Genomic DNA, 26,425 nt, shown 5'->3' with positions numbered 1-26,425 from the left:
GCATGGGTTCGACCAGCAACTGGTAATCAGAGGCATAAGGTCTGTGGAAGCAGAACATACAAGCAAAGATCACCAGTGTTGAAGCAATGATTCTTCAGCATCAACTTTGTTGGACTGGTCATGTTGTGCGGATGACTGATGATCGTCTTCCAAAGCAACTACTCTATTCCGAACTTAAAAATGGAAAGCGTAATGCTGGTGGTCAACAAAAGAGGTTTAAAGACTCTCTCAAGTCTTAAATAATAAATATCCCACTGTCCCTGGCCAAGAATGGGGTCAGGGCGGCTAACACCAAATATATAATACATTAAAAACACAAAATTAAACGATTAGATTTAAAATACAATTCAATAATATTTACAAATATTAAATGGCAAGCTATGCATTATACTGTATATTTCTTGGAAGAACGAAAGTTTTCTTTTTAAAAATCTCATCCTTATTTCAATCCTTCTAAGCATAAGGGGAAATGTTTATCTAGAAACCTTTAAAAAAGCCTTTGATTAATAACAATGGGAATTGCAGGTATTTAAATCATCCCCTTGTGGCCCCCATATTGCTCAATGAATCCATTTAAAACTTATTCTGATGTACAAAGGAAAAAATAATTAAAAAGTATAAGGACTACTGAGCTGAAATTTAGCTCCCCTGAGCTCAAACTAAGATGCCTGCAGTATAATTCACAGCATAATTTCCTTCTCTGCTAACAAGAGCAATGCACAGAATAATGATTCATTTTTTTTTATTTGTTGGTATTCCATGCCATCAATCACAGTTCACGCTGCTTCGAGGTTTACATTAGAGGGTGCACGATTGTATAGAAGCAAAATAAATAAATAAGTAAAAACCAGCCTAACAATGCCTGTCCTGGAGAGAGACTATCATAGAAAAGTCTGTGTAACAGGAAAGAGCTCAAGCCATTGAAAAGCGAAGGGGGCAGGCAGTAAAGGTAGTCAATGGAGGCTAATGCCAGTGGCGCCAACTTGGGCCCCAGACTATGGGTACCCAGTGGGCCTGCTGCACTGCACCATCGTGACATCATCACAGACCGATGTGATGTCTGTTGGGATGTGTCCAAGGGAACGGGGGCAATTCGCAGGCCCCCAGCTGGCTCCAGCCCACCAGCCGGCCGCCGGGCGAACTCCGGTCCTTGGAACAGCATCAAAACAGCAGCACACAGCTTCAGAAGCCTTCAGAAGCTTGAGCACGCCTCAATCAGCAGAGTGAATAACACACAACAGAAGTGGCGGACAGAGGCATATATGGTGTCACATCACGTGCCCCTTCTCTAAGATACAACTTCCAGGGATCTGGAAAACTGGCTGAACCCTAAACATGTATGTGCAGATTAACAACATTTTTTCAGTCCCTACCTGAGAGGAATGGCAAACTAAGCTGATGGACTATGCCAAAATGGCAAAGCTGTCTGGAAAACTCAGGAACCAAGAGGTCAAAAACTTTTTAAAAGAATGGGGGGCGGGATTGTAAGTTATTTAGGAGACCACTGTAAGCAGATGGAAACATTAGCAGGATTTTAAATCCACTTGTAATGTAACAAATACCATGGATAATATGGACTGATAAAAAACGTAGAGTATGGAATAATACACAGTTGTAAATGTTGAGAATATTACCCCATAGAGGTGGTGGGGTGGGGGAAGTCGCAAGATTCAGAGTAATCTCAATATATGGATGTTGTATTTGAATTGTTAGGATTTTACATTTGTAAAATCAAATAAAAATGATTAAAACAACAACAACCAAAACAATACTTTTTGAAAGAAAGACTATCCAATTTCTAACTGAAAAGGCAAAACAGGGGGAGTTTTTGGTCTGAGATAAGAAACAAGAAATAGAGACTGTCTTTGGTAGGGTGACCCTGTTGCCTTATTTCCCAGAAGACACTCCTTTAGGGATGTAGGAAGCTGCTTCATAACAGGACATTGGCCCATCTTGCTTAGTATTGTCTGCACCGACTAGCCGTGGCTCACCTGGGTTCCAGGCAGGATTCTCTCCCGGCTATACCTGGAAATGTTGGGAATTGAACCTGGGACCATTTTCATGCAAAAGCAGATGCTCTTCCACTGAGCTACAGCCCCTGTATCTGAAATTCTGTTTGGTTTAAAGATAAAAAGACCCCTAAGCAGGGAGAGCAGGGAGCTTGAAGTTGTCCCTCAGTCACCAAGTAGCACTTGGACGGCAAATGGAACAGATCTGTCAGTCACAATCTTCCCAACTACAGTGAGATGTAATTTAAGTCTACTTTAATTGTAGCATTGATTGCTAAATTTGCCTCTTCTCCTATGCAAATCTGCATCCTTTCTTTTTGGTGATGCTGGTTCCTCCTTTTGGCAAGGCCAAAGTAGCCTTGTGAACCTTTGGCAAACAAGAGTCGATTGGAACATATGGGATTCACATCACACTTCAGAGTTTGATAGTCCTAGATAGCTCAGTTGGTTAGAGCATGATGCTAATAACAGCAGGGTTGCAGGTTCGATCCCTGTATGCGACAGCTGCATGTTCCTGCATTGCAAGGGGGTTGGACTGAATGAACCTCAGGGTCCCATCCAACTATTCTATTCTATTCTATTCTATTCTATTCTATTCTATTCTATTCTATTCTATTCTATTCCATGTCCCTCCTTCTAGTTTCTGAACTAGTTGACTGAACCATTCAGTGACTTGCTTTTGATTCCAATCACATTTATCATAAAACTTTCAATTAAAGGCTGGGTTCCCAGAATATTAGACAAACAATGCACACTGACAACGCAAGACAAGATCACATTCTGTATTCTCTGAGCCATCTGGAAAAGTGCATCTCAGCTGAAAAGCAACGCCTTGGGGCTTTTCACAAAAACAAGAGAGAATTTACCCAACATGATCTACAGTTCCCAGCCCCGCAGATAGTTCCTATGGCTTGACTCCACGTTCGATTGTTATATTACCATCATCTGGTTATTGTGACAATCTATCAAACACACCTTTCACAGACGCTTGTTCGAATTATTCTGGACCATAGTAATTTACTGCATGTGCCTTGGCAGCTTCCTACAAAATCATAACACAATGCAACAGCCTCTTTTCTCATTGTGGAAAGCCTCACATACTTAACATACCATATACTTATTTCCCCACTTACTTCAGATTGCTTTGGAACCTGTACACTCTTCTCTAAATTCCTAATGCATTGTGAGCGTTCTCACTTATGAATATATTTCACCTTTATTCCAAGGAGGACCTTCGCTGCACCGATAAATGCAGTGATCTAAATCATGCTAAAAGTATTCAGTAAATCCTGCAGATAAGCTGTGCATTCATTTTGTTTGTGGGTACTTGGAAAACGGAACTGTTTCATTTGCTAAGGTTGTAGACTTCTGCACACTTCTATGGGAGGAAGTCCTGGAGAGTCAAGTGGGGTAGAGTTCTGAATAAACATGAATAGGATCAAACTGCATTGAAGAATATACTATGGGTTGCAAGGGTGTAGCATGGAGAGAACGGGGGGTAGATCCAGGTGCATAATTTGAGGGGGCTTGAACTAGGTACCCCCCCACAGGGATCCTCACCCTGCCTGCCAGTCCTAGGGCCTAGCCTCGCCTTGCTGCTGCACCCTTGGCCCCTCGCTGAATGACTGCCTGGCCATTGTTGGGGGCATGTGCCCCCCAAGGGCCATGTCAACCAGCTGGGCTCCCCCCTGCATGGACAGCGGGCGCAGCACAGACCAATGAAACCTCCTTATCCCATACTTGCCCGGCAGTGGAAGCGGCGAGAGTTGGGCTGGCACAGTGGGTTTTGTTCAACCTCAGCACCCAGCTTCTGGTCCCACCTGTTGTGTGCACATCTCAGGCACCAACAAAAGACGCAATGCCACTGATGTATTGTATCTATTTGTGCAACAGAAGACTGTTTGACCTAGCTGAACACAGTAAGCTGCCTCATGCCAAAGTATTTACCTCAGTATTGCCTACACTTCTGGCAGTGGATCTCCAGAAGTTCTGATGGTGGAAGTCTGATCTGCCAGAGAAGGAACTTTCTGCATGTAAAGAGGATCCTTTACCACTGAGCTACAGCCCTTCCCCCAGAACCTTCCAACAATACAACAGGTATCAGGATTTTTGTTTTTTTTGGGGTGATTCTTCTTTGCCACAGAAGCCCTCCACCACCACTTTCCACACTATTCCAAAGGCTCCTCCCAAATTTCCAGAGAAGATTGTGTGGGTGGGTGGGTGGGGGGGTACTGCGGGTCAGCAGAGGAAAGCAGGAATTGTCAGCCATTACTTTCCCCCGATTCTGCTGGTGGAAAAAGAAATTGCACTGGCTCAGAGAGCCTTCTGTCAGGGGAGGAGACCAATTGGATGCAACTCACATATGCGAAGTCTGTAAACCTGTACAAATTTGGAGTAAGCTCCACTAAAGACAATAGAACCTGTTTATGAAGAAATATGTATAGAATTCCATTGCATATCATTGAAGGTCAGTTCATATAGTAATGTGGGTTACATTTTTTCACTCACAAGAAGAGTCACTTTGCTATGTAACAAATGCCCAACAAATCCTACAGGATGTCCCTCAACCATTCCTCGTTCCTTTTACCATGTTGGTCTCCCTCCACTGCACACGCTCCAATTTGTCATTATCCTTCTTAAATTGTGTTGGCCAGAATTGGACACATTCATCTAGGTGTGGTCTGACCAAGGGAGAATAGTGTGGTACTGTTACTTTTCTTCATCTGGACACTATACTTTTGTTGATGCAGCCTAAAATAGCATTAGCATTTTTGCTGCTGCATCACACTCTTGACTCATGTTAAGTTTGTACTACTCATGCACTACTGGCAAGACAGGTGTACCCCATTTTATATTTGTGCAGCTACCTCTTCCTGCCTAAGTGCAGAACCTTACATTTGTCCCTATTGAAATTCATGTTGTTAGTTTGGGCCCAGTTCTCCAATCTGTTACGGTTACCTTGATTCCTGATCATGTCTTCTGCTGCATTAGCTACCCTCCCAGTTTGGTGTCATCTGCAAATCGGACAAGCATCCCCTCATCCAAGTTGTTTGTAAAGATGTTGAACAACAATGGGCCCATGACAAAACCCAATCTCAACCCAGAACCTCTGGTTGTACACGGATACCAAAGTCTCCATGAAGCAAACTATCTTGCTGGTTTATAAAACTCCTGGAACAATGTGTAGCATCTGCTATCTGTGCCCCTAAGTGATGGTTTTGCTCATTTGATTTTATGACAGAGTCAGAGAATATTGGATAAAATATCCTTAAAAGAACAAATCCAATACAGAACCCCGTGCTTTTATTCATACATGCTGATGCCTATTGTATTTGCGCTTGTCTAAAATGCCAAGACAATGAGAAGAAACTTTCCACATTATTCTGCAATGTTTTGGAAGGTCTGTTTAAAAGGGGTTTTTTTTTAAATATTTGGGGATTTGTGTCTTGTGTGATCTATGTAATCTTAAATTAAACAGATAGTGTATTAAGGCATCAAAGCAACCATCTTAATCTGGTTCCCCTCCCCCCTACATTTCAGTAGTTCAGGAGCTGAATCTTATCAGGAACACCGGCTGTTAATAGCAACCTAACATTGCTATATTATTTCCATTATTCCTCCCTGTACTTTTTTCTTTTCGTTTGTCTAACCTATTTGTAAGAGGTGAAGGTTTTGATGTTGCTTGGAGGAGGAGGGATAGGGATGGGTCTTACAATTCTCTTTTGTTCTGCTCACCCAACACTGCTGTTAAAAAGCTTATGTTTCAGTGGTAGCTTTTGGTTGATAAATACATGCATTACAGTACTCTGGACCAGCTAGTATTTCAATCACCATTACAGTAAAACCATGCAGTAAATGTAAGATTCCCTTATCACCTGTTAAAGGCATAGTTATTTAAAGCCATATATTTTAAATACATATCAGCATGTAGCATATAACCTGTGAGATATATTGACTATGAAATAAATGCACACACTTCACATATTACAGGATTTAATTAGGGTACCTTCTAAGGCCACTAAACTAAAAATACTAAATTGGGAACCCCACGCAACAAAAGGGGACTTTCTCCTGAGTATTCATAAAAGGACTGTGCACCATGGCTGCAATCATCCTATGCCAATTTATTTGGATGTTCACCTCCAGCTTGGTCACAGTTCTCTATGTTCTAGTAACAGTTCTTGGTCACAGTTCTCTATGTTCTGGGGAGTGGGGACACCATATTGTGGTTCCTCTCTGGTCCCAAAATATTATTGGGCCAGCTCCGGGTGGGTAGCTATGGGAGCAGGAGGTATTTCAGGTCATCTGAGCCCATAGCTACCCACCCAGAGCTGGCCCAATAATATTTTGGGACCAGAGAGGAACCACAATATGGTGTCCCCACTCCCCACCAGGGAAAAAGAGGAGAGTGAAGACCGACATCAGGAACAAAGGGGGGATAAAAATCAACATTGAGATCTGCTGCCCTATAGCCTCAATGGTGAGCCGGCCCTGTACCTTCCCTAAGCTTAATGATCTTCTTCAGAGCAGACACATAGGCAGATTTTATAATTTCAAACTCACCATCAACTGGTGATGAGAGAAAGGGCCTTTCCCATCTATGGGATGCTCTCCTTAAGGAGACTCACCTGGAGCCAACTCTGTTATCATTTTGGTACAGGCAAAGAAGTTTCTGTTTTCCTGTGGGAGTACCAATTATTGGATGTTTTTAGTCTGACCTTTTTATATGCCATGCATTTTTAATGCTATATTTTATTTTTGTTTTAAATCACTTCAGGGCATTTTGTTGTTCCTGGGAATCAATTAATAAATTCAATGCACCTAACCTAACTCTCTGTCAAAAAATAAAGTGTGCTTCTCTAGTCACGTTCTAAATGGCAGCATTAGCAGTAATCTTCTATAGCTTTAGTCATTAAATTGTTGCACTCAGTTAAGCAAGATTGAATCCTCTCCTTCTTGGTAAAACTTATAAAAAGAGTGGACTGCTGAGCTCTAGATACAGTGATAGATGAGGTGTTTGGGAGTGTCCCATCCCCCCAACATGTATCTTAGGATATGGCCCCATAATCTGTTTATGAATCCATTTTAGCTGCCTCAGTGCAAGCAGAGAGTTATGCCCCTGCAGCTAGAGCAGAATCCTAGTGTGACAGCGCAATTGGGACTGAATACAAATTTCAAATACATGTTTTTCAGCATTGCCCAGTCCTGATGATAGCAGCTCACCACAACATTTTTCTCAGCGTGAGCTGTGCTTTAGGATCCAAGACTGTCAAAGTACTGTAGTTAATCTCAATGAAACTCAACACAGGAGGAGAAATAGGAGGGAAAGTGTTGTTACATCTTTTACACATACATAACTTAAATTTTGGCTGCAGCTGATCATTCCTTAAAAGCAACTCCAGTTGTGAAAACGCTGTGTGTAAGCCCAGTTGTGTGAACAGACACGGCGATTGGAAAAAACCATGTTATTGCATCTGTAATCATACTGTTGCTTGAATTTTAATGAAGGTGAACTTCTGTTCATTAGGTTTTGATCATGTTTTGATGATGTTGTACAGTGCTGTAAGCCCCTTGCTGGTGATGGTGGGGCTTTATAAATAAGTTATTAATTATTATTTATTTAGCTTCTGGAAGAGAACAGCTTCAGAGGAAGAAATAATATTCACACTCAGAACTGCATTCATGGAAAAGTCATTTTAGTGGAGTATTTAATGTATCTTTTAGTTGTTTTTAATGAGATTTAGCAGCTGGACGCGAGGAGCAGCACTTGAAACACAGGACCCATCAGCTCCCAACAGACTGCAAAGAGGTCTCCGGTTGATTAGTGGTGGTCATGGAGTGACAACTTTGGAATCATGGCTCAGAGCAGTTAACATGAACAGCACGTTGCTTAAATTGGTTTTTCTTTCTTTCCCCATTCAATTCTGGGTGACAACAGGTGGGCAAGGCCACCTGTTTTAACCATAGCTAACATAGAGGGGGGGGGGGAATAATAATCTAGAAAATTCATGGAGCAATGAATTTCAGTGTCTAGAAGTCTGACTAAATGGCCATTTCTGGGCATTTCCCAAGAGAAAATGTTAAGATCAAGCTCAGTGAATTCTCAGACATCACGCATACATTGGGTGTGGAGCTTGTCACTGTGATGTCACCGTGCCATACATGAATAATGTGCATGAATTTAGAACATCTGAAAAATAACTCACTTTTTATTTTGGTATATCAAATTTCAAGGGACGTATATTACAGTGTTGCATTTTCTCCAGTCTTTTGAAAATAGATGCAAAAGCTAAGCTTTTTTGAATATAACATACAGAATGGTGTCCTGAACATGTTTACCAAATTTCATTTCATTTCAATGTTCAGTAGAGAAGTTCCCAATGAGTTGCCTTTTACCCTAAATATATTTATTACCTATTTTGATATGTCCCCCAGATGAATTGCTAATATCTGGTTAAATGGATATAAAGTTGGTCAGTCACAAGGTGCAATCTCAGATCCATCACTAATGAGAGTGACCTTTTCACCTTCACAGTTTCTCATAACTGAAAACAGGAGATGTTAAGCTTGCCAGTCATTTATATCCACGGCAATCCCTGCAACTCTTGGTAATTGTGTGAAGGATGGAAGCATTATTAGCACTTGGATACGTTTGAAAATATTGCAGAACCCAGAATGAGGATTTTAAAAGCACACACAAAACACCCTTGTTATATAAGACTCTCTAGAAGTTCTGCAGTTTTAGGTACAGCATAATGATGTCTTCGAGATGTCCACCCTTCGATCTAGCATGTCACATACTGAACTGGAAAATCAGTACTGATGAACAAAATGCCCTACAAGTTATATAGATTTGTGGAACTGTGGTTGGAACACTCCAAAAAGCCCCAGAAATAACACAGTTTTGAAGAAATTAATGCTGGAAATTATTATTTTTTAGCAATATGCCTACTAGTCTGCTTCACCTTTACTTGGCAAGTTTTAGGTGTGTATGCAAGGCTTATTTTTTAATAATATGGCCGTTTGGCACCCCTCAGTCAAGGCCAACTACAACTAGTCTAATTTAGCTTCAGACCCTTTCATCTGGCTGCTTTTCTGGACTTCTGTCAGCTCAAGTCTTATTCCCTGGGGAAGTACTCCAGGCCCTCTATGAATCCCAAACACTTCACAGTGTGTGAGAACAATTTGATTAGGAGTGCCACCTCTATAAAATATGGGACAGCTAGAAACACCCACACCCACCCAGCTCATCTCAGATCCTCATTGCTTGAGTAGAAATGCTTTCAGCCAATTTGTAAGAATAAAAGAAGTACATGGAGAATTAAATACATTATCTGCAGTTGGGGTGTGTAACTAATGGACCAAGAGGTCTTTTTGTGCATCCCACCAGATCCTCCCCCAAATTTTCATTTTTTTTAAATGACTTTTTTTTTTGCTTTAATTAGTCCTTTAATTAGCATCTGGAAGGTATCAGTTTAGGGAAATTAGCCTTAATCCAGGTATAGCCAATGTGTTGCCCTCCAGCTATTGCTGTACTACAACTCCCATCTGCCCCAATCACATGGCCAGTGGTCAGGGATGATGAGACTACATCTGGAGAAGCCATGCTAGCGATCTCTTCCTTTATCCATTTATAAGGTATATGTGCACAGAAGCAGGCATAGTTTGCTAGGAGAATGCATGAAAAGACGGGTGTAGTGTGTGCAATTTCTGGTCTAAGCTGAGGCTGTATGCTTGAAGCTTGTTTCAAAAGCCTAGACTCTCATCAAGTGGATGTTTAGGAGTAGCAATGGACGACCAGTACCACCAGTTACCCTTCCCCCAGCAAGCAGCTTTTAAAAATAAAGTTTCTATGTGAGCTGGTCTTTGGACTCTGTGTCAAATCAGAGCAGAGGCCTTGCTTGTTGTTATTCTATTTCATCTTCACTTAAACATTTCACTATCTATAATTGAAATGCTCAGGAGATGCAATTCAAGCAGTCCAGGTTTATAAAGATTATACCAAAAAGAAAAGGGGAAAAGGCACAAAAATAAAAGCAGGACTTGCATTAGGATGCAAAAGAAGCTCCACACTTCAGGTCAGAGGTTCTGTGTTATTATTAGCTGACCAATGCTTTGCCAAGAACAAAACAAAAGAAGAAGAAGAAGAAGAAGAAGAAGAAGAAGAAGAGGAGGAGGAGGAGGAGGAGGAGGAGTTTGGATTTGATATCCCACCTTTCACTCCCTTTTGAAGGAGTCTCAAAGCGGCTAACATTCTCCTTTCCCTTCCTCCCCCACAACAAACACTCTGTGAGGTGAGTGGGGCTGAGAGACTTCAGAGAAGTATGACTGGCCCAAGGTCACCCAGCAGCTGCATGTGGAGGAGCGGAGACACGAACCCAGTTCCCCAGATTACGAGACTACCACTCTTAACCACTACACCACACTGGCTCTCACAGAAGCATGTGTCATGCAGAAAACTAGTGAAATGTCTCATGGTGAAGGACCTTTCACTACTTACCGTAATTAACCTTGGGCTGAATCCCCCCCCCATTTCTTTTTAGATTGGAAAAAAATAATAATTGTTGGACAAAGTTTTAGAACGTTCAGTTTGGAGCATTTGGAGCAAAGCTTAGGAGCTTATATAAAAAGTTCTTAATACATATTTCTTAAAATGTTCACAACTCCTTCAAATCTTGATCACAATCGAGGGAGTTACTCCAGTCAAGCCTAGAGGGCTTGTGTGTGCTCAGTGGAACTTCTAAGCATTTCCCCTTGGGGCAGAAGCCACCTTGCACAAGATCACAAAGTGCTTTTGAAGTTCCGATATGGCTTGCCATGCAGCCTGGTGTTTAACATAGGTTCAGCTATCTTTTCCTTCAGGGCATTCCCATGAGATTGAGAATGGTACTTGTAGGAAGATTATCCAAAGTGGCTTCAAGTATCTTTAATCTTCTAGCTTGGATCTAGGCAAGTTGCGTAGGAGTGGAGAACTTATTAACACTGTGACATCCTTAATGAGCCTATGGTAGACACTGCTGTAACTTCAGAACCTCTTGGGGAAAGTGAATTGTGGAAGTAGCAAACAAGTCTATGGCGAGAACTGAGAAAGCCACATAACTTGTTCTACATACCCTGCAGGGGTTTTATCACCTCATTCCCCATGATCTGTAGCACATTACAAGTTGGTGTTTTAGAAACTTGGAGCTGGCTTCAAAGCCAGTTTGCAATGCAACACCAGAAGTGGGGCAGGAGAGCAGGGAGATGAAAGAACCAGTTGGCCTACACAAACCCATCTGCATAAGAACCACCCTGCTGGATCAGGCCAATGCACCATCTAGTCCAGCATCCTATTCTAACAATGGCCAACTAGATGCCTATAGGAAATCCTCAAGTAGGACCTGAGTGCAAGAGTGCTCTCCCCTCCCAGGGATGGTTTCCAGCAACTGGCATTCAGAAGCATTAGACAGTGAAGGCAGAGCACAGACATCATGGCCAGTGGCTATTGATAGCCTTATTTGTCCAATCATTGCCTTAAGGGGCTTTCTGGATTGTAGCTACATCTCCCAGTTTGGTGCCATCTGCAAATTTGATGAGCATCCCCTCAACTCCTTCATTCAAGTCATTTATAAAGAATAACCAACCCAAGGTCACACCTCAAATGCAAGGCAGTGACCCCCTGTGTCCCATTTGCATATTTATTTCCATTAAAATAGGCTACAGTTAGGAATGTTGGAGAATTCATTGGAAACAGGAAAGGAAATGGCCACAGTTTGTATGTTCACATGAGGTCAGGAAAGGAAATCACACCAGCGAATTTGAGTGGCATTTGTTATCGCCTTCTTTTTTGCAAGCCAAATAGCGTATGTTTCAGAAATGGAGGTGGTTGTGACTAACATAGGATGGGTTGTAAATCACCACCTCCTTGCAGCCCTAGATTATTTGCTTATATAAAAGGACATTGGAGCTTCCTTTTTCAGATCAAGATGGAGAGTATGGAAATTCAGGCATTTATTTGTTGGCAAAAGCTGTTTTGTTGATCCAACGCAACAGTTTCCTTACGGGAATCAAGTAATTGCTGGAGGCTTAAACCTGAGATGCTTCAGGTTCTGTACAGTTTTTCAGATGAGCTGGAAGTGATAAGGTAAAGAAAAACAGGTGGCAAGTTTTTGGTTTCATTTCCTTTTGAGACTTTAACTGGGCCACGGCAGGAAACAATCAACAAATTTGGGCATCAACAAATTTGGGCATTTTGTTCAGTGGTGAGGAATTCAAGAAGTGAATATTGTTTTCAAAAGAAGAAGAAGTGAATATTGTTGCACATCTTGGCATCATTGCTTCACAACGATTTCAGTTTCACAAAGGTAAATTACAATATAGTAGGAATTACCAGAAATAAGACGAGCAAAAACAAGCAGTATTTTAGAGAGGAGGGTGAAATTGCACAGTAGTATTGGTGGAATTCCCTTCACAGATGTCCTAACGTATGGTTAAGGAAGTTTGGATAACTGCATCCAATGTAGAAGTATGTGGACACTCTGTTGGTGCTAGGATTATGCGATGGGATATTTCCTCCACTCTTCCCACCCATGAACCCCTAAATCTATTCTAGAGATTCCTCCAATCCTCTGGGGCAGATTTGAGGAAGGTATGGTACACACATGGGAGAACCCGGGGAAGGGAGGGTGGAAAGCTCCCATTACACAAGGAGAAATACTTGCACTGATGGGAAATGGTAGCTGAATACTGTCCAGAATCTTGCTTGAAAAAAAATAAAAATAAAAATGTAATACATGAAGTGTTTACCTCAATTAGATTTTTTTTTAAAAGAAGAGCAACATGAAAAATTGACAGAAAGTGATGATGAGTCATAGAGCTGGCAACAACAATGCAATATAAATATAAATGCAATATAAATAAGACGTTTATTTAAAAAAAAATCAGTACAGGAAGTCGGAACATTAGCTGCTAGATGAGGCCAAAGAGTCCATGTGGTCCAGCATGCTGCTTCCTGCAGGGGTCAGCCAGATGCCTACAGGAACCCATAGACAGGACATGAGAGCAATTGTCCCTGCCCTGTGGAATGTCCCTTCCCTCTGCCAGGTGTGAAGCATCACCTATTACTTGCTGCAGACGTTTTTGGAACACATCTTTTCTTGTCCAGACTTATGCTACTGTTGTTTCTGAATTCTTGTTTTTACCGGCTCCTATGTTTATTTTCATTTATTCTGCTGTCTTACTTTTTTTTGATAAAATTCCTTTACTGGTTTCATGTTATTTTTTGTATAAGAGGGGTTTTTTTTTGGGGGGGGGGAAATATCAAGTAGTTTAGAAATGCTTTTCAATGAATAAACAAATAATAATAAATGCTTGCTCTGCTCCTGGACACCTGTTATTCACTGCAGCGGAATGAAATGCTGTGCATCAACTAAAACTGAAGCAGACAGAGCAAAGGTAGAAATGAGTGTTGGGTAGTATAGCTACTAAGAGCAGGCTTAGATATGTGTAGCAGGTTCACCCTGGCCCCTTCCCCTCTCTGTTCATTGCACCCTTTGCTTAGTTCCATATCATCCATGATACCATGATTCAAGTTCAGGTGAGGTTACTAAAAAGTTTTAAGTGTGTGTGTGTGTGTGTGTGTATGTGTTTGTTAATTGAATTCTAAATTGAATTCCATGAAACTTAATAAACTAGTTGATGAGCTAGCAGCCCTACTGTACAGTGCATACACAACTATAAGATCTGCTGTTAAAAAAGTGCTCTTATGAATGAAAGTAATATTGTTGCACGCCACGCCAACCTCTGAGCGGTGTAAGATTCTAGGAGTTCCAGGTGCTAACCCTGGGTTTGGTTTCCTTGGAATGAGGGGCAGTGGAGACTGTTGTGTCTTTAGGATGTGTGGTTTTATCTACGCACATATACAAGCTGAGCCCACAATGAAGGAGCTCACAGCATTAACCCGCCAAGAGGGTCTTGCTTCTCGCATAGCCACAGCTTTGGATTCCAGCAGAAATCAGGCATGGCTCTGTCTCACAGGCTTCAGCCTGCCGCCTGCAGCCAGCTTCTACCTCTCACACACCAACTCTGCCTTTGTCTAACTACCAGTGAGTTGAAGGAGGGAGGGGCAGCTATTTGTCATCTGGCACAGAGCCACTTCCTTTGTTAACAGCCCATACCTAGAGGCCCTTTACCAAGAAACTTGTCTGGCTATTCCAGTAATTTGAATCCTTCCTGGATCCAGGAAATTGAAGGGACTCAGGCATAAAACCTACCTTCCCCGCAAACTCACAACAGCAAGTACAGTGGTACCTCGGGTTAAGAACTTAATTCGTTATGGAGATCAGTTCTTAACCTGAAACTGTTCTTAACCTGAGGTACCACTTTAGCTAGTGGGGCCTCCCACTGCCGCCGTGCCGCCGCTGCATGATTTCTGTTCTCATCCTGAAGCAAAGGTCTTAACCCGAGGTACTATTTCTGGGTAACCTAACCCAAGGTACCACTGTAGTCATAAGAAAGAGCCAGTTGACTTTCCTTCTCTTGAAGCATCCAAATTCTCATATTCTAATCAGAATGTTGGACCCATTGGACGGGTTAATCCAAAGATTTATTATTCATAGGCACCTATGTCACATCTACTACCTCATTAGTGGGCAAGACTGGAAGAGGGGTCAAAAGAACATTTACTTAATGAGAATTTGAAATCATCTACCACTTTGAGGGCAAATAAAGGCTAAGGACAAATACACAGAAACTTTCCCAGCACTAACGTGTTGGGGTCAGACTGGCAGGTACAAATTCTAAAAGCAAATGGACCAATCTTGTAGGGAATGTCTCTGTTGACTTGACACTTATGACATCGCATTTTGTATCTGCAAAGACTTTCTAATCTCTCTTTCAGCCCCCTCTTTAAGTGTTGATCAGCCAAGAATGCAAAACATGAAAAGGAACGAAGCCTTTATGAGGGACGTGGTTATTAGGCCTAGGCTCTTGTGTTCCTAAAGTGTTAGTATGTAGAGGAAACTGGGAATGTTGGGAAGGCAGGTGGCAGGGACAGAGGGAAGGGCCACTAAACAAATCAAACTGTGTCTTATATGTCATCTCCACAAGCCCTATCTCATATAGAGGCATGCCTCCTGTACACCAGATTTGATTGCTGAAGTCAAACAGCTGAACTTAACTTTATTCATGCTACCATATGCATAGATACCAAATATAGCATGATTGTGTAAGCTAGCTCTCCGTGCTACTTGGAACATGTCAGGACGAACAGCATTTGTGCCAATGCATGTAGACAAGTACGTCACCTTCCACACAAATGACCCTGGCCAATCAGGATTCATGTTTTCATGGAAAGAACGCTACATGTGTACATCTCTATGTGTGATACACTTAACTTTGAACACACTGTTGCTAGGATGGTGTTTGGCACAGGTGTCGGCATGAAGGAGGCAGGACTATGTAGTCAAACTTGTCTTATACAGATTGTTCCCCACTGTGAACTCTTGCAGGAAAAGCTGGATATAAAACTAAATAAACACACGTGACTCTCACTGAGAGACATGGGAAAGGGTTCATCAGCTTAAATTGTTCAAAATGTACCCTTAGACAATTTATCCTTCACTTAAAATGAACGTCTGCAGTCTAAAAAGCCACTGCTCTAAAATGCTCAAGGTGACAACAGCAAAATAAGCCAGTGGAGAGAGTGCACTTTAAACCTCACGCAGTTTGTCATGATTAAAACAAAAGGATGGTTCCATAAATCTGAATGAAGAAGGAAAACAAAAGCAATGTGTCAAAACAAAATAGTTGGACTAAATCCTTTTGTAAAGGTGTAATTTGCCAGTCTGACACAGCTGTCTGATTTGAGGTGCTCTGTTTAACAATGAGTTCTAGCCTAAGAATCCCAGCCTGCAGAAAGAAGACAGATGTGTTCTCAGTTCCCAGGACAGTCAGAATTTTGACCTGTTATAAGCTTTAAACACTGTCAAATGCATATCTTGTGCATTCTGGGGAGCTGCTGTCATCACATGCAGTTTTGGCAAGCCAGATTTTTACATTTCAAAATATAGCTCCAAAAATTATTTACAAACATTCACATTTTTTACTAAACAAAATTGCTGGGGTAGGGGAGGATAAAACCCTTCACTGGTGTCAGTTCATACATTTAAAAAACTATTTTCTTCACCTGATGGGTAGCCTAAGCCTACCAATCCATTACATTTTTTTCTTGCAGTTGTTCGTCATCCCACAGTTGTCTCAAGAATTGCTGTTGCTCATGTGAACCTGACTGAACATTGACGTTCAGTCCCATTTAAAGCTTTATTGGTCAAAACCAGCCTGACCAAATATGAGATCGTGAAACTGTAGTAAATAGCTTGATGAAGATGTTGGCTCAATATTCAGCAGATGTGAAATTCCAATTTAGGAAACATTAGGAAAGTGGTTGAAAATAAAATTGCTATTCTGTGCAAGTCACACCCATTCTCATGTCATGCATGCCATCAGGTTACTTCAAAGGAACAATTGGAAGGTTAAAGTGAGCTCCACATTTTTCTTTTGATGGAGCAAGGAGGGGGAAATGGTTTCTGTCATTTATGCTCTGGTAAACTCTAGGTTAGATTACTGCAATACGTTATATGTAGGGCTGCTTCTGAAGATGGTTCAGAAACTTCAGCTGGTACGGAATTTGGTTCCCAGGTTGCTCACTGGGGCAAGGCAGTTTGAGCATATTATACCATTCCTGGCTCAACTGCACTGGCTGGTTTTGACCAATAAAGCTTTAAATGGGACTGTAATTCCACAAGGACTACTGCTCCCCATATGAACTGACCTGGAGCCTGAAGCCCTACTTTGTGTGCCTCCTCCATGAGAGGTCTGGAGCATGACAATATGAAAATGGGCATTTTCTGCAGTGGCTCCCCATTTGTGGGATGCTCTCCCAAGGAAGGCTTGGCTGGTGCCTTCAATTCATATCTTAAGGTGACAGGCAAAATCGTTTCTCTTCAACCAGGAATTTGACTGATTAACATTCCATGGGTTTTTAATGTATTTGTGGAATGTGGGTATTGCTTTGTTTTTGTTTTTGTTTATTATGTATTTTGTATTCTCATTTTGCATTCTTCTGTTGTGAACCGCCCTGGGATCTTTGGAGAAAGGATGGTACACATTCTTCTTCTTCTTCTTCTTCTTCTTCTTCTTCTTCTTCTTCTTCTTCTTCTTCTTCTTCTTCTTCTTCTTCTTCTCCTCCTCCTCCTCCTCCTCCTCCTCCTCCTCCCTCCCAGCACTGCTCTGTAAACATTCAAAAACACTTCAAAGTCCCACCCACCTACCAAAGTTGGCCCACTAGAGAATAAGAACTGGGCCCACCAATCAGAAAAAGTTCCTCTCCCAGCCAATATCATAATGCCATTATACATTAAACTCCATGCTAGAGATTATTAGGGGAGGGGATAAGTATTGTAATGCCTTCATCTTTTGCATTCCCCACTTGACATACCATGTAGAGTTTGGGTAATCCCATTTTAGACAGAAAATATCAGAAAACCACTAGAGCCAAAGGTTTAGTCAAACACGATTATTCTTGTGTTCTTAGAAAGGCAGGATATAAATGTTTTAATCAACAAAGGAAACCAACAAAGCAAACATCTCAATGGAAGGAAATTGAATGGAACCATATAGTTTTGCAAATTGCAAATAGGGTCACACAACAGATCAGGTTCCAGGAAACTATGGTCCAACTGGCTGCCTTGAGGTTGTAATAGAGTTTCACACATGAGTGTAATATTGAGTAGGGCCTGTCCTGTACCATCCTACTAATACAAGTGATGCACACCCTTTCTTATGCTACAATGAGTGGTGCTAGTGTTCTACTGAAGAACAGCAGAGGGACACTGACAGATGCAGTGGTTTGACTGGCTGCCGATTTGCCTTGTATTGGGAATCTATCAATCGCTCATATGGAAGATTCTGTATTGGTTCAGCAGACTATGAGACTGAGATCCAAGTCTAAACTGGTCTTCAGAATGAAACCTTTCCTTGTTACTTGATTGTCTAGACAGAACTTCCTCTACTTTATTCACCATCTTTATAGTGCAAGCATTAGATTTTTCTAATCTAGTAACTTCACCCCTGGTCCACTCCACCCACCAATACTAATGGTCTAAAAGTTCTAGGATTTTAAATGTTGTAGTACATTTAAAGGCAGTATAAACTGGACATCATCAAATGCAGTATAAACTGAGCTTTATCCACAATACATTGGATGAAAAAAGGAGAAAGGGGGAGTAAGAGATAAGACCTAGTTAGGGGAGAAAAGTTGGAAAGACATAAATGTAGGGGGATTAGGTGCTTCAAGATGACACTGCAAGTGACAGAAATGTAGTGCACGGTCTTTAAGAAAGGGCAAACATGATCATAATGATGGCAGTGAATGATAATTTTAGCAAAAGGCACTGGTAACATATTGAAGCAAGGGGCGGGCACGGGAGAGAAGGTCAGGAAGAAGATATTGCAGATTGTGGATGAGAAATGATGAGGGTTTTCGCAATAGCCACTGAGAGAAAAGAGTAGATTTTTGAGATGTAGAATAAACCACCTCCACTCATTGTCATATGTATCCCAGTATCATACTAGTGTTTCCACATAAACTGTGAATGCACTCGTATTTGTGCATCTTGAAGCTCCCATGAACATACATATGGCAATTTTGGTCCAATCAGGGTTCCCCGATATGTGTATTCAGGTGTTTTAAGCCTGCATTACTGACCAAGTGAGATCCAACTGTTCAAACCCTCTCCCTTGTTTCAGAGGACTTCAGCAGGAGTTGTTGCCTGGAATCAACAAATACCAGCAAAGGAAGACTTGTTTCCATCATGGACTGAGTGAGCTCCAGCTGCCGAGACCCACTCACTTGCACCAAGAGGACATCACTGGAAACAGTGGCCAACAATTGCTAATTACCAAAAAGAGAAGATTTACCTTCAATGTGGGATGCATGAAATCCAGCTCCCTTCCCTCAAAGGACAACTCCAAGAAACACCAAGATTGAGGGCAGGAAGTGCCTCCTGGCTCCAGAAAGATGTGTTTGTCCCTGATGCCAGACTGGGATATCATTTTTAGTGTGAGAAAATTTTGTACACTGCTTTGAGAGACTCTTATAGCTATAAAGTGGCATATAAGTACTCTAAATAAATTTTGTACTCATGTACCACTCAGCTATGTGGTAGGATTTGGCAGCAACCAGGATGTGAAAAAAAGGTGAGCTTAGGATGATTTGAAGGGCTGATCACCACTCTTGGACAATGATGAGCAAGTGATGTTGGTGCCTTTTTCATTAATGGGGGGCAGTCTGATAGTGGGTATGTACCCACTAATTTGCAGCCCAGTCTCTTTTTCTGCTCTTTATAGATGTGGTAGCCATTGATCTTATGTCACACCCCACAACAGCCATTTTTTGACTAGGGTCCATGGAACCTTCTCAGAATTCCAAATGTGCCCGCTGATCCAAAAGGGTTAGCAGCCCTTGCATTACCAAGCAAGTGGGAGCCATACATTTAAACCTACATTAGACCACCAAATAGTGCTTCAGCTTGTTTAAAGGACACTATTTTTTTAAAAAATGAAACCTTCCTTAATTTAATGTTAAGATTAATGCAGCCCAAACAAGCTGTGTTTGCAGTGCCTTTTTGTTTCCTGTGAAAATTTAAAATATTCATGTTTGTTTTCTCTATAAAACTTATATTCTTTCCAGATGACAGCATCTCCAACTTCTTTTTTACACATTTGTGTGTGTGTGGTGAGCATAGTTACATCCCCTCAAGATAGAAATAAAGAGAAGTCTTATCCCCTTAATCTGTAATTACTTTAATTACATGATAATTATATAAATAATTTATCTGAACACAGACTTCACATTCCTTCATTTCTAAATATTATTATCTTTCAGTGTTTTCAGATGTGTAAACAAAAAAACATTTTAAGTTTAGCTGAAGCGCAGGTGAACTGGCTGTCACATAAGAAGAGACGAAGGCAAAGATGATTACGCTCTTGAAAACTACCTAACTTTTTAAAGCAAGCAGGTGTGCATCACTCTTACAGCTGTAAAGCAAGAATCCTCTCCATGAGGTTCTGGTCTATGGTGGCAAAATGTGGTAGCTTCTTGAATAAAGCATCCGTCCTCTTCCTTTATTCTGCCTGAGAATTAGCAGTTGGCCAAGCCACTCTTCCAGCCATATAGTTCTAAAGTATTGAAGATAGCTTTTTAAAACAAGTAACTTGAAGAGAACAAAGGTTGCAGAGTCTGGAAGGCATTCTCTGCTCTTTGCTCTTTGCTCACTCTCATGCTGTTATATTTGATACCTTCAATCTCACTCCTACTCAGACTTGGAGGAGACCCCTGGATAAGGAGTCTCCCCCCTAGGTCCTTTGAGACCAGAAAAATTACTGAGACCAGGAAAACAATCAGATCAAGAGGACTCTGCAATTCCCATCGCCACTCAATGGAAAGGCCAATTACGGTTGAATAAGGCAGCAATACTATAAGAACTTAGGTAGCTTCCCAACAGCACTTCCCTAAGATCCTAGATAGTTTCCCCAAAGCCCTACCAGGCTTGCCAACATTAATAAGGTCTTCGAGTGACTTTGCAGCCTGCTGAAGCAACAGCTTCCTTTGCTACAGTTGAGAAAGCTTCAGCCAATTATTTGTAAGGTCTTCAAAGCGCCATGCACCTTGCTGAAGCAACAGTTACCTGTCCAAGGTCCTGATCAGCTATGCCTAGTGGTTGCCTGATTCTTTGCTATCAGTAAAGACTGGACCAGGCTGAGATTTCACTTTGTCAAATATTACCTTTGCTTTATCTACTGTAACCTGGCTTTGATGAACATGATTGCTGAAATTCCCTCTACTGTGTGACTATTAAATGTGCAGAAACCCCATCTCGTATTGCATCTGCATATCTTGTGTTACAAATTGGGGGAGGAACATGAAAAGAAAAACACTCTTCTAAGTGTCTGCTCCTCATGTTCCTGCTGCATTTTCTCTAAGCTGGCAACTTGAAGTAATTCAGCTAGCATTACTAGAGAGTCGTAGTTTCATAATGACAGAATTAGAGACAAGAAAGGGCTTTTTGATTTCTTAATAAAACTCCACTGGCTAGATTCAGAGCTCAGCTATACGATGTAAATTTGCATAGGCTCTGTCATTGGAAATGATGCTCCAATTTACACAGTGTAACCAAGAATAAGACCTGACTCTAAAACCTGCTTTAGCAAATATTTCAACATTTCAAGCTGATTTTGATCATGTTTATCATCATTATTATTTACACATGTCCAGATTTTTTTAAAAGGGGATCACATTTGCACAGTGCTACAGTTCTGAGATACAGTATGGAGTCACATATTCCCTATAATTGGACCCCAGTAAGTAGTCTCACTGGCTCACTAGCACAATGTTTCAAGTCTCTCAGGTTCCATTTTGAACACCAGTCTTCATCTTGGAGGACATTTTGCATCAGTCTCCTTAGAACGACAGCTGTAGCCTATCATTTCCAATTGACACTAATTACTAAAAAGCACACCCTGTCCTAGGAGGAAATATCCAGACCTACTCAACTTGAGATGCCAAATTAGGCACCTTCCTACCAATATCTTTGAAATGTAAGGCTTTCACAAATGACCTATAACACAGTCTCTTGAACCAATCAGCACAATATGATAATGATCAGATCAAGATGTAACTCTAACCAAGGCTTTGTTCTCTGTATGCAATTGTAGCTAAGTAACTATAGCAAGATTCCATTGTGTAAAACTGAATTTAAGTTGTGCCTCACTCCTGGGGAATTGGAACTCCTTCTGTATACCCTGCTACTTCCTGGTCAGGACACCCTGTCTTGTTCAGGACTCAGACAATAAATGGATACACTGTGCTACTCCCTGCCTTATCTACCTGAAAATCTGATTACCCCAAATCCATTTTTTTCCTGCCACATGCATTCTGACTCCAGGTACTTTTAAGGATGAACATATTTCACAAATCAAGAATGTTCCCATTTGTCAGCATAGGCAGTATTTGTTTTGTCCTCAACATTTTGTCACAATTTCCCTGGGTTAGACAATAAATGTTTAAATGCTTTTAACTCAGTTGAAAGCCATATTCTATTACCTGAATTGCAAATGTTACTTTACTACTGCACCTTTTACTAGTTTTTTTGTTTAGTCGTTTAGTCATGTCCCACTCTTCGAGGGCCCATGGACCCGAGCACATCAGGCACTCCTGTCTTCCACTGCCTCCCACAGTTTGGTCAAACTCATGCTGGCAGCTTCGAGAACGTTGTCCAACCATCTCGTCCTCTGTCGTCCCCTTCTCCTTGTGCCCTCAATCTTTCCCAACATCAGGGTCTTTTCCAGGGAGTCTTCTCTTCTCATGAGGTAGCCAAAGTATTGGAGCCTCAGCTTCAGGATCTGTCCTTCCAATGAGCACTCAGGGCTGATTTCCTTCAGAATGGATAGGTTTGATCTTCTTGCAGTCCATGGGACTCTCAAGAGTCTCCTCCTGCACCTTTTACTAGTACTCCTACTAAATTAAGCTAGTCTAGATTACAGAGGATTAACTTGCAAAGCCAGCAATAGCTGAATGCCACATATGGATCCCAGCACTAGGGATTCAGTCCAGATTAAGTTCATGCCTCCCATTATTTCACTGCCTCTTCAGCCTTCAGATAAAATGACAGTCAGATACAGCAGTGGGTAGAATCAGTCCATAGCTGCACTGTCACTAGGCTGGCCCAGGGCCAGCTCAAACATCGCTAACCAGTGTGAGCATTGTCCAAAAGTTGTTCCCATAGCAGTGCAGCACATGAAAGCAGGAATCCCTAAAAACTTTTTACCACATGCATCACCTGAAGTATTGCCTCATCTGCACACACAGGCTTCAGGGTATGTGTGGTGCAGAAAATTAGTTTCAGTTGTGCGCACACATGGAGGTGGCAATGTTTGGACCAGCTCCGAGTGAAATGGAGTGCTATTACTGTTGAGTGAGACCAAATGGGGGAAGGAGTAGGAATTACATTTCAGTATCAAAAGCATATTGATCCATCTGGGAAAGAATGGTCCATTAGCAAGGTCTGTGCTGGCTAGCTTAAGCACTGCATATTTATATGCCATATAATAGTATTTCGGATGTTGTTACTATGACGGGCCAGACCCAGTGTTGAGTATCTTCGCTTAGTGTTGCTATGTTTCCCCCCTGCTCTAATGACCACTTAATATAGTGCAAAAGCAATCGGCTCATAAATAATTCTAGAGTTTAATTATGTTGGAGATCTTAGAAACATCAGATCAGAGATATAAAATTTTATTTCAAAGCCTGGTACAAAAGTAAATGGCAGCTCTTATGAGACAATTATCTAAATGTTAAGATGCATTCAGAAATGCAGCATATGGGGAAACAGCCTCATTAGAGTTGAAGGGTGCAATCCTAACCCCAATTACTTGGCAGTGCATCCAACTGAATTCTACATGGTTAGGATTGCACTGCAAGATCTTGAGCTATAGCAGTAGCCCTGCTGCCCAGTGTTAAGTTTCGATTTTTTTACATCATTGTATGTATTACATTTTATCATATTGTGAGATGCCTTGGGTGGTCATCCTTTACCGACAGCCAGCTGTAATATGGAAATAGCTACCATATTATTGACAGAAAACCTGGTGTCCTGTGACTTCTTAAGTCATTAATAATGAGGATTGTGCAGATGGAACTATTCACCCATTGCCTTTGAAACTCTGAATAAAGCAATTTCACATACTCTTGTACTAAAGAGAAGGTACAATATCTGTGGACTACCTATAGATAGGGAGAATTTCTGCAATATGTTGATATTCACTGAAACTAGGCTTCTTTAGTGTTAACCCCCTTGACTTTCACAAGAGGCAGGCCACTCGTGTAAAGGATAGATTTATGGTTGCTCCTTCCCATCAACCCCACTCCAGGTCATAATTTACTATAAATATGCCCCATGTAACACTTTCTTCCTGTGTATGTTTGTATTTTACTTCAAATAATTTTTGAGAAAGTAAGTTTATACTCACGCCCCCCCCCCCATCAAGAGCCATTTGCTTTTTTATGCTACAGATAATACAGATTATCAGGTACCTTCCAAAGACTTCAAAAGACAAGGAATAAATTTAATTCTGGTGCTTCAAACAAAGAGACATTTTTCTACCTCCGTCCTGCAGTCATCTACAAATGATGTACAACATTTGCGTAGAAATACAGTGAATGAGTTTGTACAGAATATTTGTGTGTGTGCACCAAGAGATAAAAAAAGAATAGTTCTTTTTCTAATCTATGGATCAAAGCAGGAATCCTGCTGTTCCCTGAAATTTAACCCTGCAGTTCAATGAATACAAATATAAGATTTGGAAGTTTTTTTAAAAAAGGAGTTGCTTTTATCCTAAATTACATATTCAGTATATAGATGATAGATAGATAGATAGATGATGATAGATAGATACCGTAGATAGATAGATAGATAGATAGATAGATAGATAGATGATAGATAGATGATAGATCGAGATATAGAGATATATAGATATAGATATAGATATAGATGATATAGATATAGATATAGATATAGATATATAGTTTAACTATTATTGATAGGGTAATAATATTATTCAGAAGTATGGCTGAACACTTTCCCTTATCAGTTTCTCCTGGAACCTTTCTTCATGAAAGACAGAAATGCAGTATAGTTTTATTTTTTTTAAGCCTCTCTATGTCCAGTGTTCTTCATACATCTATGATTCTTGAATGAGTGACCTAGAATTTCCTCATTTCTTGCCCTTTTACTCTTTTTTTACTCCTTTTTTGATCGTCTCTAACCTGGTGTTCTCCCAGTTCACAGTAGAAAAGATTATTTCAGTGTTCCCTTCCCCTCAACTCTAAAGGTCTCTTGACCTTTCTGTCAATCAATTCGAATCCCATTCTGCTTGGGTCTCAGTGACACTGTTTTCACTTTGAAAGGCAAGAAGTAAACAAAGTATTCCATCTTTTCCTTGGGTGATTTCCTCTTCATCTCTTCTGCTCCCAAACAGAATCAGTCAGCACTTTCCTTTTCTTCTTTTACCTTCTTTCACTGAATTCTGAAGACACTCGAACTCAGGATGCAAGGGAGAAACGTGGTAAGAGGAAGGCATGCTTGGCAAATCCACACCATGATCAACTCCCACCCGGAAACCAATGTCCCCACTGTGGAAAGATGTGTGGATCCAGAAATGGCCTCCACAGTCACTTACAGACTCATTGTTAAAACCATGTTTATGGAAGACAATCTTACTTGGCTACGAGTGATTGCCAAAGAAGAACCGTGCCTTCCCCTTTCCTCCGCATGACTTTGGTTGTCCATTTCAGGACTAAAACTACTGATCGATCCCAAAGAATTCAACTTCTGTTTTGTTCTGCACCTGCAGCTCTTGGACTGCAGAGCTGAAGGGCAGGATACACTCTCCCCTGCCACAAGAGCCCAGTTCCCAAGTCATAGCAAGCAAAAGGCCATCCTGGTCCCATCAAGGAACCAACCCTGTCAGATAAGACAATTCTCAAACTGCCAGTGACTGCAAAAGCAATGGGGGAAAGGACATTTCACCCCCCCCCCCATTGGCCAAAGGAACAAGAGCCGACAACAGTTATACAGGCAAGAGCACAAGAAAGGCAAGATGAGTCTGGCTTGAATTAGATATAAATGTTTACCACATACTTCCGACCTTGGAAAACTGATCTTCCTCCTCTGCCTTTCCCTTCCGCATCCCTTCCCCTGTGTATCTTGTATTTTTAGTTTGTAAGCCTGATGGCTGAGTCTGTTGTTCATTTTCTTTATTATTGTGATTCATTGTGGGAGATCATAACTGTCTGAAAAGAAAGGTAAAAAATACAGTATGTAAGTAGACAAATTGATTGCCGGTGCTTCCTCCTAGATGTCCCACCAGTATCTCAAACTGATCACAAAGTAATTTATAGATAAGTGAGAAAAATCACTTGAAACTCTTGATTTCTTTCACCAAAATTCCTACGTATCCTGACCCCCTGGTCTACCTGGCAGCAAGTCAGTATGTCAAGTCCAAGGTCTAAGTCCAGGGGTCAAACCACAGAAGCAAGAAGCAAAGTTCAAAATCCATAGTCCTAAGGAAATGCAGTCCAAGGTCAATCCAAGTAGCCAAGTCTGAAGTTTAGCAGTCAGAATACAGTCCAGAGTTAAACCCAAAGCACAGTCCCATGGAGATCCAGGAGCATCCGAGTCAAGGTCCATCAATATGGGCAGTTGAACAGATACAGCACCTCAGCTCTGCTTCCTTTTTTGTACTTTGCCTGATGATTGCAACATCTGGGCTTGATGAGACATGTGGCTACCTGTTCTAAGCCTATTCCAGCTGAGGCATCA

The 26,425-nt window shown here is 41.2% G+C and overlaps 1 long non-coding RNA gene across 10 annotated transcripts in view; it reads right to left on the bottom strand.

Annotated features, from left to right (window-relative positions):
• The window catches only part of LOC114600563 (uncharacterized), a 261,139-nt gene that overhangs the window by 48,185 nt on the left and 186,529 nt on the right, over positions 1 to 26,425 (bottom strand). For all 10 annotated transcript variants that reach the window (XR_013393915.1, XR_013393916.1, XR_013393917.1 and 7 more), the window contains one exon: positions 25,745 to 25,896. This is a non-coding gene — a long non-coding RNA (uncharacterized LOC114600563). The remainder of the gene's footprint in view (positions 1 to 25,744; positions 25,897 to 26,425) is intronic.

This window comes from Podarcis muralis, chromosome 8, assembly GCF_964188315.1.
Source record: "Podarcis muralis chromosome 8, rPodMur119.hap1.1, whole genome shotgun sequence".
NCBI lineage: Eukaryota > Metazoa > Chordata > Lepidosauria > Squamata > Lacertidae > Podarcis > Podarcis muralis.
This window is presented reverse-complemented; position numbering and strand designations above follow the sequence as displayed.